Here is a 10635-nt window from a genome sequence, read left to right on the forward strand (position 1 = left end):
CACAAAGGCACATATAGTTGGAGCCAAGTGAAATACTTGTCTAGCTCAAGAGAGTCAGTGGGGATAATCCTGTGTTTCTAGACCCTCTGACCTGCAGACATTTAGTAGTGTTGGCACGTAGCTGGAGCTGTCAGCATCGAAGGGAGATCTGTCTTTAATTTGCAATAGTGGACTTTGCCAGAATACAGAGAGAGAATGAAGGAGAGAGGGAGCAGGGGGAAATGAAGCCAGGACTTTTCTCTGTGTGTTTGAGTGGACCCGCGTTTCTAAACTCGTCGTTGATGATAAGGCTGAGGCTGGACCTCTCTGAGATATGCATGTGACAGCCATTTTGAGCCTTCTTGTTGTTCGATGTGTCTGCTGGGGAAAGAGTTGTGCAAGAGGTTGTATGTTCCAGTATAAGGTGTTTGTGAGGGTGCGGATAAGGTGGGTGGAGCTACTGTGAAACTGAGTAGTTAATAGTCCGTCTTTGTCTTCAGATTAATCTGGCACACAAGCCTGGGAGAATCCACCGCTTTCCAGTATTACCTAATTGTGAGCACGACCCATCTCAAACAGCGACAGAACCCAACCATGGCAAAAGTCAGAAAAACACACATAGTGCACAAGACAGAACAAATAATCTTCTCAGTGGTTTCTTCGTATATCTTTTTGTTTTACTCTCAGTTCCTCGGTTTATGTGTCAGGACTTGTGGAAAGGGGTGTGTAGAGCCAATAAATGATGGGATGAAGTGACAGGTAACGGTGATTTCTGTCTAGTTTTTCTGGTTCTACTCAATGACTGGAAAAGTCAAGCTTAGGCCTGCCCTCTTCCCTCCAGCCTGGGAACCAGCGCAGTGATGCCTGCTCACCTAAGTGCCTAGCTGCTTTCGCTGGAAGCTGTTCCCATCCCACTCATCTGTTTATTATTTTCCTGTGAGGGCTTGTGTTGTAAGAAGAGAAAGGAGGGGGTGTTGAGGTCAAGATGGAGGGAATATTCTCCCATGTTTCATTGATAATACCTCTGGAGACTGGAATTATGGGTTTTTAAACATGAACAAGTCATAAATATATCTGAAGGGAAGTGGAAAACATTTGGTCAAGAGCCTACAATGTTCGTGTTTCAGTAATCCCTTGATTTTACTGGGCTTGGACTTGGAGGCAAGTCCTTTTATTAGGTGCCCGGACTGCTCCACTGGTTGGTTTGCTTTAAGTCAGGAACAAAACAGACACTATAACCACAGACAACAAGTCACGGAAAAAAACAAGTTATAAAGAAAAGCATTCAAACAGAAGAGCACATTCACACTGTGCATAATAGACATTCAAGGATATCCCAGCTCACATGACGAATCCTCTAAACAAAAGCACATTTTGGCTACAGGTCTGAACACCTACTTTCATCTGACTGAGTAGGTTTTAGGTGAGGAGGTACCACACATCTAGTCAACGTGAATGTGTAAAACAGATCCAATGTTAATAACTTTCCCTGTGACAGACTAAAACACACATGTGTGTGCGTTTTTTCAGACTGAGCACAAGAGGAATTGTGCAGCTCACTGTGGAGCCAGTTGTTCCCACTGATGCCCTGAGGGTTTCTGGACAGAATTGCAACATCAGCTGTGGGTTTTGTGTGCTGCAGAGAGTGGGCACTGGGTACATTTGACCTCTGAACTTCCCACAGCCTCAGGAGGAGAAGCTTTTTACTGAGAAAGGGAAGAACCTCTTGTCGTCCCACATGGTTCTCTCAAAGTCACATTCCAAGGGATGCATTTCCCACCATGGACCAAAAACCTCACTCTGTTCTTTCCTGGAAAAAATCCAAAAAAGTGGGCGATCACATGAGTGGGGTCCTGCCCAGTACTCATGGCAGACCTGACCTTCAGTAAATGTCACAGTTAGGCCTTTCTCCACAGGTCAGGGCAAATATGGAGAGGGTCTGGGTCTGGGAGAAAGGACTGCTCTCTCTCATAGAGCAGGGGAACATTAGGTTCTGACTCCATTAAAAATGTTTTCTTTTTCCAAGAATATTCATAACTCAATTCCAAATCACAAGATATACATAATGTAACATTAATAAGATTTGATGTGATCTTTTCATTTTATACAATAACATGTTAATTAAAGTTAATGTTTTTGAGTGTAAGACAGAAGTTTCTTGAATGACATAGACACACTTTACCTTTCACAATTCACTAATTTTACCATATCAAAAGCACATTTTGTCCCAGTATACTAAATGCACTACCAACATGTAGCAATACAGAATCAAATGGTCTCTATCTTCACAAAACATCATATTGTATCATGTTGTGTGTCCAATACATACACATTTATGCAACAGTAAATGAAGGAATATAATAAAAAAAAATAAAACTGGTCCTCTGGGTTAGCTACTGTAACCAGGAGTATTCACATTCCTTAATATGCATGTTTTTTAACTGAGCACCCACAGGAAAACGGGGATAACATGGGGAACATGACTAATTCACAGAGAAAACCCCAGGTGGTCCCAATGGGTTGTATTGTTTGTATAAATGTTACAAAATTCTGTTGATGTTCTAAACAGAGTTTTGCTGGGGGTTGACTTTGATTGAGTAAAGTATTTTTGAAAAGAAGTGGTCAGGGAATGAAATATGATTCACAGTTTACAGCTTTTTCACTGCAAATTGTTATGAAAATGGGAACTCAGTATTGAAAAATTGCTTCCTGTAAGACTTATGTATACATAACGGTAAGAAGAGGAGGATATATTTACAGTAATATGAGCTTTTTCAAAATAAATATTTAAATACATTTTGACAAAGCACTCCACACACAAAGCAGTAAAACATAACCAGAAACTGCCCAACATCACAGACTGTATTACAAAAAAATAAGAATTGGGACGTTACTTATTTCTTCATTCGGTATCTTGTGTGCAGAATAATCAGTTGAAAAGATTGTAATAGATGCGGCAAAAAACAAACACAATTCTGGAAAAACACCTGTAAAACTTTAAAACGTAAAAACCGGTCAAAGGAGACCAAGCTGTGGGTTTTATATACAGTGCAGAAACAAGTTTCTTATGAGATCCAGTGAGAGCACGCAGAACCTGGAGTGACGTATCCAGCTCTGGATGCCCACATCAAAATAACCACATCACTCCATTTCCTGAAGAACAGGCGTGTGTGCATACAGAAAGGTTGGCTGTCATATACGTTCCAACAGTGAAAATAACTTTTCTAAAGGAACCAGAAGAGCAGGCCTAGTGGCATACTGTACTTCAAAAATGAAAATAAGATTGTTTTTCCTTTTGTAAACCACAACTGTATGCAATGTTTCACGAATATAGTATGTTTAAACTTTAAAACTGTCTGCATTACATATAAAACTTCTAATTAATAACTTGTACTCATGTGGATTTCCAACTGGCATTCTGCTTGTGTATGTGTCCCTTATACTGTATGTAAGGCAAGGCAAGGCAAAGCAAGTTTATTTATATAGCATTTTCAACACAAGGAAATTCAAAGTGCTTTACAAAAATGAAAGACATTAAGAAACTGGCATTTCAAATCAGTCATTAAAAAGAAAAGTTAATAAAATAAACATTAAAAGAAAAAATACATGGATAAAAGTTACAGTGCAGTTTAAGATATAAATAGTTCAATTAAAAGCAGCGACAAAAAGAAAAGTCTTCAGCCTGGATTTAAAAGTAGTAAGAGTTGCAGCGGACCTGCAGGTTTCTGGGAGTTTGTTCCAGATATTTGGAGAATAATAACTCAACCCTGCTTTACTGTCACGATCTGTCTGTGTTGTGTTTTGTCTTGTCTTTTTCTATCTTTGGTTTCCTGTTTTATTTTGTAAAGTGTTCACCTCCTGTCTTGCCTGTTGCTTTCTGTCTGTTTTCCCTCCCTGATTACCCGATGGTGTTCACCTGTGGCCCCTGTGTTTTCTCCTCCCTCCTCACCTGAGTCTTGTTTATGTGATTAGTCTTGTGTGTATTTAAGTTCAGTTTTTTCTGTCTGTCTTTGTCGGTTCGTCTTTTGTTTGTGGATTAAGTTCTCCGGTGAGTGTTCTGTTTTGTCTTTATTAGTATCCAGTAGCCTTGAAATAAAGGAATTTTCAGTTTAAATCTGCATTTGGGTCCTGCCTGCTTCACACACACCGTAACAGAACGAACCGACCTCAATATGGGCCCAGCAGATCCTTTTGAGCAGGAGATATTGGAGTTTTCCTTTTCGTTGATTAACTACTCTGATTGATGGATGAGAGCGTCCAGGGTTCAGCAGCGATACGCTGCTCTGGCAGAAGCACGCCAGATTACTATGGAGAAACCAGGCTTGGTTAAATTCTTACCGGGCAGGATTTTGGATTTCCTCATGGTGTGTTATCCCCTGCCTGCTAGCCCCGGGCATGCTAGCTCCCTGCCTTCCAATTCCCTTTATGACACCACACGCATCGGTGTGGTCCGTTTGGCGTCAACCCTGGCTTCTTCCCCAGTGCCTGCTCCTGTCCAGGAGTCGTTCTCTGGAACTCGTCTTGCTTTTGGAGGTCCACGGAGCCTCCAAACGGCTCCTAAAGGAAGGAGTCGCAAGGCCAGGTTAGCAGCTCGAGCCCAAAGAGCCATGGTTCCAGACCCAGCAGCCATGGTTCCGGCCCCAGTTCCGGCCCCAGCAGCCATGTTTCCGGACCTGGTTCCATCCCCAGTTCTGGCCCCAGCAGCCATGGTTATGGACCCAGTTCTGGCCCCAGCAGCCATGGTCCTTGCCCCAGAACCGGCCCACACAGCCATGATCCAGGCTTCAGTTCCGGTCCCCACAGCCATGTTTCCGGCTCCAGAACTGGACCTTACAGCCATATTTCTGGCTCCAGAACTGGACCTTACAGCCATGTTTCCGGCTCCAGAACCGGACCTTACAGCCATGGTCCCGGCTTCAGTACCGACTCCAGTAACCATGGTCCCGACTCCAGTTTCGGCTCCAGTACTGGCTCTCCGGCCGACGCCAGCTCCCCGTGTCCTGTCGGCGTACCGGCCGACTCCAGCACCTCGTCTCCTGTTGGCTCTCCAGCCGACGCCAGCTCCCCGAGTTCTGTCGGCGTACCGGCCGACGCCAACCCTATGTCCTGTGCCGTTGGAGGTTCCGCTGAGGGTCCTGCCAGCTCCATGTCCAGTTCTGTTGGAGGTCCCACCGACTACTCTTCTGCCGGGGGTCCTGCCAACCCTATGTCCTGTGCCGTTGGAGGTTCCGCTGGGGGTCATGCCGGCTCCGTGTTCTGTCCCGTTGGGGGTCCCGCCAACTGCTCTCCTGCCGGGGGTCCTGCCAATCCCATGTCCTGTCCCGTTGGGGGTCCCGCCGACTGCTCTCCTGCCGGGGTCCTGCCAACCCTGTGTCCTGTCCCATTGGAGGTTACGCTGGGGGTCCTGCCAACCCTGTGTCCTGTCCCGTTAGGTGTCCCGCCGACTACTCTCCTGCCGGGGGTCCTGCCAATCCTATGTCCTGTTCCTCTGGGGGTCCCGCCGTCAATTCTTCTGCCGGGGGTCCTGCCAACCCCTTGTCCTGTTCCGTTGGAGGCCCCGCCATCACCTGTCTCGCCGGGGGTCCTGCCAACTCCTGGTCCTCTTCCGTGGGGGATTCTGCCGAAGCCTGTCCCACCGGCTCCGGTTCCTGCCCGGCCTCCGGAGCAGTCCCGTCAGCGCCTTACTGCCCGTTTTCCGGAGTGGTTCCATCGCCGCCTGCTTCGCCCTCGAGCCCGGCACCCTGAGTTTCCCGGCCGCGGTCCTCGCCCTCGGGCCCGGCCCCCTGACTCTTCCTGCCGCTGCCTTCGCCCTCATGCTCGGCCCCCTGCGTTCGCCCGCTGTGGCCTTAGCCCCTCCTTGGACTCTGCCTTGCCCCCGGGTCGTCCGCCCGAGACCCCTTCCGGGTCCTCCGCTGTGCCCCTGGGCTCGCAGCCCAAACCCGTCCTCCAGACCCCCTCCACCCACCCTGTTGGCCTTAGTTTCGTGAAAGAAATTTATTTTGGGCCTAAACCATTCAATGCTTTATAAACCAGCAGCAGTATTTTTGAAATCTATTCTTTGACACACAGGAAGCCAGTGTAAAGACTTCAGAACAGGAGTGATGTGATCCACTTTCTTAGTGTTAGTGAGGACTCGAGCAGCAGCGTTCTGAATCAGCTGCAGCTTTCTAATAGATTTTTTTAGTGAGACCTGTTAAGACACCATTACAGTAGTCCAGTCTACTGAAGATAAAAGCATGGACAAGTTTTTCCAAATCCTGCTGTGACATTAGTCTTTTAATCCTAGATATGTTCTTTAGGTGATAGTAAGCTGATTTAGTAACTGTTTTAATGTGACTGTACCTAGATTTCTGGCTTTATCTGTTGTGTTGAACATTGCAGACTGAAGCTCAGCGCTAACTTTTATACGTTCTGCCTTGGCTCCAAAAACCATTACCTCAGTTTTATCTTTGTTTAATTGGAGAAAGTTCTGACGCATCCAGTCATTGATTTGTTCAATGCACTTAATCAGGGTTTGAATTGGAGCATAGTCTCCTGGTGAAATTGTTACGTACATTTGTGTGTCATCTCCATAGCAATGGTAACTTATTTTGTTCTTCATTATCTGAGCCAGTGGTAGTATATAGACGTTAAAGAGAAGAGGCCCCAAGATGGAGCCTTGAGGTACCCCACATGTCATATTTGTCAACTCAGATGTGTAGTTACCTATAGAAACAAAGTTGTTTCTGTCCTTTAAGTAGGATTCAAATCAATGTAGAACTGTTTCCGAAAGTCCCACCCAGTTTTCCAGTCGGTCTAGTAATATGTTGTGGTCAACAGTGTCAAACGCAGCACTGAGATCTAATAATACTAACACTGAAGTTCTGCCACTGCCTGTGTTTAAGTGGATGTCATTGAAGACCTTTACAAGAGCAGTCTCAGTGCTGTGGTTTGGTCGAAAGCCTGACTGGAACAAATCCAGTTATTTAAATGCAAGAAGTTACTCAACTGTTGAAAAACAACTTTTTCAATGATTTTACCTAGAAATGGCAGGTTTGATATGGGCCTGTAATTGTTCATTACTGAAGCATCTAGATTATTATTTTTTAAGAGTGGTTTAATGACTGCAGTTGTAAGGAAACTGTAATCTTGAACCTTTTCAGGAGGTTACCACCCTGTACTCATCATACATCGAGAATAAGTCTTCTCCCTCAGGGATCTCTTTACGTTGCAACACTTCCCCTCTGGCAAGCGAAACCAGGCTTTGTTCAGACAAGCAGAGGTAATTTATGCCAGGCCTCAAAATCTGTGCCTCAGCAAGAGACAAACGCAATCTAGATGACTAGATTAGATTGGAGAAAGATGAAAGAGAGAAAAACAAATCAATGTGGGAGAAAGAGGGCTGGAGAGAGACTGACAGTGTGTGGTGTGATTTCCTTTCTTGCGCTAATGCACACACACACATTCATAAATAAGAATTTGGATGAGATGTGATACACAAAGTAGAAGTGGAAAGGAATTGAGCAGGGAGAAAATAGAATGTAATTTGTAGTGTTAGTTAATAAGAGACAAACTGAGAAAGGTGGGGGTGGAGGGAGTGCAGCCAAATGACAGAGGCGTGTTTGTGTTCTGATTAGGCCGAGCCAAATGGAGGCGGCTCACCAATGGAGATAACCAACAAAGACATCGCTTCAACGGGGACAAATCTATGAACATCTTTTCACGGTCAATAGACGGGGGCATTCTTTTGTTTTGAAGAAGAAAAAAAAAACAGCCTCTCTTGATACATGAATGCAGCACAAAGTTTACCGTTCATTTGCTCAGGAATGAAGCAGATGACCAGAATGTGTATTCTTATATGCGTATGGTACTTTATAGTGTGCAAGATAACCATTTTCATTATTACTTAGATTTTAGTGAGCTGCTTTTTAAAGTTCCTATGAACTACATTTTTAACAGCCATTCCCCTCTCACCCTGTCTGCCAAGATATGATGCACTAAAGCTGAATAAACAATGATGTGGGCTCTTTGGGCTAAGACAGGCTTCCTGCCATGGGCGTGTCCGCACCCTGTTTGGTTTCTCATCTTCATGGTTGGCGACAGTGAATAGATCATCAGATCCATGGCATAGCTGATGGAGCGAGGTTTTCCTCTCTGGCAGGGAAATAAGGTTGGGATTTAGCCAGGGTTGCCAGGCAAAAACAAACTTCAATGCTGATGAACTCCTTGATGAGGTCACTGTCTATCAAACAAAGACTGTCCATCCTGCGGTCTATTCGTCTATGCTTCTATCTATCTATCTATCCATCCTTTTACACCTCTCTTCTCTGTATTTGTCCTCACCACATAAACACTCGCTAAACCCACTCTGTCGCTGCCAGAGGTATAAGAGAAAAACACAGCCATCCTTGGGAAACAAATACAAAAGATAATTATCCCTTCGCTGAAATATTCCTTCCTTGATGTTGGTCACACCAGAAAGCAAATCATATGTTTTTTTCCCCAGTAAATTAAAAATATAGATGCTTCTCCACATGCACTAGATTCCCAGACGGTTAATTACAACATTGAAAGAGAGAAACAACTAATCCATGGTGGAAGAGGTTAGAACCCCAAAGAAAGATGATATGTTACAGAAAGTAATGTGAGGGCACAGGGTGGTGAGAAAAGAGTAATGTTTGTCTGAGTTCATGTTTTTCCCTTATCTGTTTACGTTTGATTTCTGAAATGTGTCATACTCTTCGGCTTGCCTCGCCCACAAACAGGATTTTCAGGTTTTTGGCAAAATCTGCGTTCTGAAATCAGCTTCTTACTGTCAGACTCCTCTTTCAGAATACTACACTAATCTTACCTCATTGTTCTCCTATAAACACAAGTGGATCATTTTACCCGAGCTCAGATTACATCATCTTAAAGCCCAGCACAATCAACCATCATCCCCTTGGTGGGCGATTATAATGCTTGTACACAGAATGAACCCTCTAATCACAGAGTTTCACAGTCATTGGAACTGGTAGTTTTGAGAGAGTGAACAGAGCAGAACAAAACCATACGGTAGTGGGCACAATGAGCCTGGAAATTCCTGCTGAATTGTTTGTGTTCTGGAAAAGCAGTAAGGAAGGGGAAAACGCATGACATGCTGTAATGATGGCGACAATAGTGGTTCTGTGTGTAAAACAATGGGTATGACAGGCCAGCAAAAGCCAAAATGTTGATTTATATTATGACCTTCAAAAGATCCTGAATAGTCTTGCAAACAAGCAGCTCTACTTAGAACGAGAGATGATGACCCCCCCTCCCCTATGTGAATAAACAAGTGACCCATGTTGGGTCTGTGAGAGGTCACTACACTGCAAAGTTATGGAGATGAACAGAGGAGAGGGCAGACAGACCGTCGGCCTCAGAGAGAGTGAGAAGAAAACAAAAAATAAGTGGACAGAGAAGGAGAGCTGGAGGGTGTATTTGTTTCTCCCCGTGGCCTCGGCTGCCCTAATGGACATGGTCGCCTCAGGCCAGCCACAGGGCAACTTGGGCTTCTCCTGTTTTGACTATATAAAGATTGATAGCTCTCCTGAGACTCCACAACATCTCTATGGAGGGTAATACATCCCATGTGGCTACACCTCCAGTCACATAGAGCCATGTTAAAATGCAACTGACCTCAACCTTTTTTAAGCTTTTTAAGAGAAGCAATAACAGAAACAGATAAGTGCAGCCACATTTTGATCCATCCTGACCTGGGATCAGGCTGAAGCACCCTGTCTAGACATCAGCCCCACTTGATCCAGCATCCACAGCACCCAGATTACATTTTTCATTTTGCTTCATCTGCTTCTTTCACACTGTTCCCTTTCTCCTTGTATCTCCCATGTTCACAACTCAGATCTCACCATTTCCTGACTCTTGCAGCTCCCTTTTGTTTTGGAACTATGTCTCCTTTGTCTTTCCCATCACTCCCCGAGTCATGTTTACGCTTGGTTCTCCGGTGCAGATGCATTAAAATGCCTGAACCAACAAGGCGACAAAAAGACTACAAAGATTCCAAAGAATAAATCCTACAAAAACAGGTCAGAGATACGTACATTATGAGGTTCTCCTCTTTTCCCTATAGGCCTACTCATCATCACTCTGTAAAAATGCAAGTAGCTTGTTTGTCAGTACACAGCAAGGGTGCATGAAGACAGAGCCTGTGCATGTTTGTGGCTCAGTATTGTGACAGGGTTACAATTAAAGGGAGACCTAACCACGTCACGCTGGCCTCATTATACTGCAATTATGTTCTTCATTGTGAAACAAAGGTACACAACAATGGTTTGATAGGACCCCTTGTTTAATGAGACTTTGCTGTAACTCCTGTGTTCATTCAGTTAGTAAACAGGTCTTCCATTCAGGCCATCGGCACCCCAATTCTCATCTTCCCAAATGCGACGCACCCCCACCCCGTACTACCACAAACACTCCACCCGCCCCTTGCACTTAGCCTTCAGCGTCCCACATTGGGTCTTGGCATCCCCCTAAACATTCAAGAAATACAGACTCCTCCCCTAACCTTTTCCCCCCTTCCCCTTCACCACCCCCCGCACACACACCCATTTGATTGTGATTGACAGCGTCTTTGTCCCATTGTGCGGGGCTGTCGCCTCTGATGAAGACACATACACAGAGCCGAGGCGCTCC

The sequence above is a fragment of the Notothenia rossii genome (genome assembly GCF_949606895.1).
Source record: "Notothenia rossii genome assembly, chromosome: 8".
Taxonomy (NCBI): Eukaryota; Metazoa; Chordata; class Actinopteri; order Perciformes; family Nototheniidae; genus Notothenia; species Notothenia rossii.